Raw genomic sequence first — 6000 nt, forward strand, 5'->3', positions numbered from 1 at the left:
TGACCTCGCAACAACACTCCCTCGAGCGACTTCATCTCAGGGTCGCGTATGACCAACACTTCCTCATTGCGACCTCAACTGTCGAGTCGCCAAATCCTAGCTAATGCGATGTATGAATAATGTTAATAGAGTATTTAATTAATTCCGTTCATCTAACAGATTGGAAAAACTGGTACACCCTACGTATCATTGCCCTCAGTTGGTTGCAAGGCCAAGGCCCCTCAATGTGCAAGGCCAGGACCCCGCGATCCTTGATCCCATCGGGTTCCCCATCCTCGATTTCAAGCACATGGGAAGTGCTGAGAAGAGCGATCGCTCGCGGTCATTACGAGGAGGCTTGTCACCCCAGCGTAGGCCGACAGCTCGGACACATTGTCCCATTCCACCATGCCCGACTCTCGAGTTAGTGGATCGGTTTCAAATAGTTATTAATAGGCTTCAGTGGTTGAAGGGTGTTTCAGGTTCCATACAAGTGTGAGCAGACATGGTTAACAAACATGGTTGGTCAGTAAGTGAACTAGACCGTGTGAGTTCAGGCGAGTACGTGACGGACGACATCGAGTACAAGCGACTCATGTAGTCCAAATATTATCACCTACTTGCATCCGCCCAAATCTATTGGTTTAGCCACATGATGATCCTACCAACAGGACCACCTTCTCCCACCTCAATTCCCTAACCAACCCAAGGGTTTGATAACATTCAGTAATATTCCAACAATTCTGGATTCATCTTCTAACACAAGTAAGGTCATACACTCATACATCCAACATAAAAATTTAGATTTTTCTACAATGTAATTACCAACAAAACACGACATTAATGTATGCGTATGTTGAGTGGGGTTACTGAAGAGGCCAAGACCTATACATCATTCATAAGACAACATACAAAAAGGATTTATGCAATCAAACATGCCACAAGAAAGGTTATACTAGGATCACATATGAGATGAACATACCATACCAAATCAAGCCTAATCATATTGAAGAACAATAAACAACACTCAATTATATCATGGAATTTGGGAGGACCTATCAAGTAGGGTCTTGGCTAGGTTCTTTGTAGATTACTCAAGCACATCATCCTAACATTCATAATTATTAAACTTATAGTAAAATCGGTACTAGGCCACCTAAGGGTAATAGTCCACACCTTAAGAGGAGACTTCCATTCTTTGAGATCTTAGGATTTGGGGATTTGGATAAAACCATCAATTCCTAAATCAAAATAAAGAAAAACAACATTAATGACTAGAAATCTACACTAGGTTATTTAATTAAAGGGAAAATATACCATTCTTACCTCCGATTCTTGGCATGGGTGGATTTGGTAGATGTTTTGTAGTAGCTACCGGTTTGGTTGAAGAAATACTAACCCCACAAGCATCAAGATTCCTTTCACTCACACAAACACTCTCCCTTATTTTCCTCTTCATTATCTCTCCATCTCTCTTTCTCTTTCTCTTCTCCTTCACCCAAGGTAGGGCATGAAATTCGTATGGGAGAAAGAGGTGCCCAAATGAGGCTCTTTTATAGTGCCAGATTTGGTGTAAATGGCCCCAATGGCTAGGCTTTTACTATACTAGCCCTATGAGAGGGTCTTTCTAACCTCTAAAGCCCACTATGGGGCGTACATATTGATATATACCGTAGGATAGTTAGCCCTAACGATGATCTACATATGGATATGATCAGCCCGCCATTTGGATGCGCCGATCGACAGATATGATTAGAAATTTATTCAACGGTTACTAATAGTAGAGCGAGGCTGTGGCTATACAGATATGAGCAAGGAAATATCCTTACTCTACGTGTGAAGTTTGGTCATAAACCAATGGTCCGAAATCCTCAACTTCGCATAAGAGTGGACGACCCAATTCACTTAAGTTTCAGCTTATTTCTTTAGGGTATTTGCACTTCCCATGCACTCGTCCCTCGGCTCAAGTTGAGCGGTTCTAGACATTACCCAGGTCCGACTCTCGTGATGGACGTCAAGCCCAGTGAGACAAACATTATTTTATAGTTTTGGAACTAGTGGCCCACCAACGAGCGGTATAAAACTTGTTCGGAAAATGGGGGCATTTCTGGAATGAATTAGATATTAAGATTTCTCGTATGTAATGATTAGGGTTTGAATTAACTATGTTAATAGTGTAGCCTATTTATAGGTATTGAAAGTGGAGATTTGGTCATAATTACTCTAAACTGTCGGTTTTAGAATAAAAAAGTAATGTGGTTGATTTGGTCTATTAGTCAAAATCCGGGCCTTATCTTACTCGGTTTCGGTTAGATTTTTAATTTAGTTATGATTGTCTTGATTAGTTAGCAATGAGTCGGTTAGATTTGGATCCTATGTGAGTAAATCATGGGGCTACACCTAATGTTCAAGTGATCGGGTAGATTCGTTGGCTTCCTATGGTTGATTAATCGGACTTGTGCGGTTCTTTACTGGTACCACCCCTTTATAAACTAACATTGAGTGTTAATGGTCATTAAGTGATATTATAAGTTAATTAATAGAAAAATTTTAAAGGATTTTTGGAAATCCAAAACAGTGAAAATTCAGGGCGTTACAGTAGGGGTTTGAATTTAATTACTAAATTAACTTTAATATCTTTAATTAGTGAACTTATGTAATTTTGACACAATGGTTGTAATAAGCCTGCTGAAATATATACTTTACCAAAAAATGATGAAATTCCAAGTCTCGGATGGGCCATAAGCAAAAGATCATGTCCGAGTGACTAACCAATGATTTTTAACTGTTGATTTACGTGGACAATGTTTGGACGGTGCTAATTATCATATTAAAGTAATTATAGTGATGCAATTGATAATCTAATTATTTGAGGATATCATTAGTGGACCATGTAACCAGTAAATTAACAGTCTACTGATACACATGTTACACATGCAACTATGGGAATGATTTTAGATGTAATCCAATGTCTCGCCATGGATTTCAAACACCTTGATTGAGGGGATTTGAAACCCCCCTTGATTTGAAACCCCAATTTACTCTATGGTGCTAAACAAGGGATTTGAAATCCCCTCAAATCCCCTCAAATCCAAGGTGCCAGCCACCCTAAGCTTCTATTTCCTTCTTTTTTTTTAATAAATACATATCCTGTACTCTACTTCATGTAAGAGAGAACAACCTAATACTTAGCAATAGGGCTCACCTTGATGATATGTTGTATATACACTCCGTCCATCCGTTTTTTCAGCCCATTTTAGTATCTGGTCTAAACATTTACCGTATCCAAATCTCAGGTGGACCACACCACAAGATACAGTGATGATTGAAGCTTACCATTAAAAACTTCCCAAGGACCTCTATAAGTAGATCCGTATCATTTATTTGACATCTAAACCCTTGATACGGTTAACTAAAACTGGATGAAGAGAATATACAAATATTAGCATGTTCCAAAAGTTTCATAGCCTCCAAAAAGCTTTTAATGGACATTCACCACTTATTTCAATAGTGTGGTCCACAAGAGATTTGGATCTACTTAACGTTCGGGATAACGTCCTTAAATAAGCTGAAAAAACGTATGGACGGCTTGGATATGAATTTTTTATTATTAAAGTGGTCCCCACACTGGAAGCATAACACCCACTAAGCTTTTACCCGCATAACACAGCTAATTCGCTCCCCCTCCGACAACACGGGCTATCCTATAGCTTCTCTCACCTTTAGTACGGACAAGTGGGCCAATGGAACAGTGATCCAGACTTTTGGTTTGATGGGCCTAATGATGGATGGGAATAATCCCAACCGCCTAACGAGTACTTGCAAATAGACGGTTAGGAATAAAATACATCAACAGCCCACATTGGTGGGGAGACCAAGCTTTAGACATGTACCAACTTCCAGTCAGTGGGATTTTTGGGGCATGGTCTATCAACAACAAAAACTCGTCTGATCAATGGTCTGGATCATCTGTGGGTAGGGTAGGGCCCACATGTCGATACTCAACGCTACAGTTTAGCATGCAATTCCCATGAGTCGAAATTCACGTAAAGTGGCCACATGTAACCCATCCAGCGGATGATTTCCAAGTTCCAACCCATCAAGTGATTGTGACATCCACTCCATCCAATAGGTTGGCCCAACCATGAGGACCACATCGTGCAAAAATCAGCCCCATCCACTCATCAGGTGGGCCACTGAATTGTAATAATGTATATCCACTGATAAATAAAAGATACAAGTGTGGTCCATCTGAAGGGTGTATGGGGCTGATTTTTGCACGATGTGATCCTGATGGTGGACCAATCTATTGGACGGTGTGGATGTCCCATGTACATTATAGGTTGGAACTTGGAAGTTCTCATCCAACCCGTTGGATGTGAGCATTTCTCATTTCTGAGTACCCATGAGCATGGGTGCATGATTGGTAATGTGGTTCCAACCTTTTAAGACTCGGCGATTCGAACTGACTCGTTCGGTCCTGAGTCGTGTCACGACTAGGCTGAGTCGGGAGTGACTCAGCCATTTTTCTATTTTCAGTTCTGACTCGTGGTGTCCAACCGTCCATCTGATGGGGCCTAAAATTCAATTCGATCCAAAGACGTGGAGAGGGTACAGCATAGGGAACAATGTGAGAGGGGATAACCACCCATGTTCTCACCAGGGCCCACCTGATTTTTGTCTTGACCCTTCATGGAGTGTAAATAAAAGGTATGGACGGTCTGGATTCCAGATATACAACATGTTGAACCTCATGCAAGTCAAATATACATGTCCCCTCTCAATTAGTTGTTGTAAGACTCTTATCAAATGTGCCACACATGATCATCGGATTAGATCTGACCGTTAAATTATTTAGATTGAACGATTCAGTTGGCCTTATTATATATAGTTGTGATTACTGTAAATAGGTTTGGGGTAGGATGCTTGAACCGTAGTCTCTATACATGGTTATTAAGTCGAATATGAAAACTCACAGTGTGAAGACTTTAGAGAAAATAAGTATGATGGATAAACTTCTCCGTCCTTTTATATAAATACATATTTTGTCCTTTTATATAAATACATATTTTAGTTTCTCACCAACACAAGAAAGAACACCTTAGTCTCATTAAAAGTTCTTGTAGAGGTGTGAGGTGCGGAAGACCTAGCATCTCTCGAATATGACGTGACTTTAGGGATGTCGTCCTAATTAGGTACGACTTTGTGAGTGTTATGTTGAATCATCATCGTTGATAAATGGATAATCCATCAATTTTGCAATAAAGAAATAACAGTTGTCATGTTTCGTACCCCACTTGAGTTTTCCACTTGGGCTGATATTTATGCCCTATGGTAATGTGGGCCCACTCATCTGATGGATGTGGTCGGATGCGGTGAATACACCACGGGACCCACTTCTGCCCCTGCACCCATTATAAAAGTTCTCCCCTCATGGATCCTGTTTTAGTACGTGAAGTAAAAGAAATGCAAAAGAAGGTTTTGCATGGTGGCATTGGTCTCATAGCATTATAAAAGACACATTTGCATAAACAAAAGATGGCTACTTTAAGTGATGAATTGATTGAAATCGATGGACCATTTCATTCATGCCCTTCTTTTCTCATCACCTTTGACCGTTGATTGCTCCACATCACTGGATCGCGCCAATCGAACCGTCTCATCGTGCACACGTATGATCTACACTATAATAAGCAATGTCGATTGAGAAATGCCAATGGTGGTATAGCTTTAAGAGAAAAGTGCAGGCATTTTTTAGGATAAGCGTACATTAAAGGGAGAAAAAGATGTAAAGCTCACTGATAGAGTGGGCCACTTGAATGAACATAAAGATCCATGTTCAAGGGTCATGAATCTTTGACCCAAATTGGAATTTTGGCTTTTGACCATCTTACATCATGGATTCAATCATAGAGACTTTATTGAGGAAAAATGGGTATTAATGAGAGGGATTATATGATCACTGGCTCTTTGGTTTGTACAGGTTGGGCCACAATTTGGTAATTACAGACCGTTGATCTG

This window comes from Magnolia sinica, chromosome 7, assembly GCF_029962835.1.
Source record: "Magnolia sinica isolate HGM2019 chromosome 7, MsV1, whole genome shotgun sequence".
Lineage (NCBI taxonomy): Eukaryota > Viridiplantae > Streptophyta > Magnoliopsida > Magnoliales > Magnoliaceae > Magnolia > Magnolia sinica.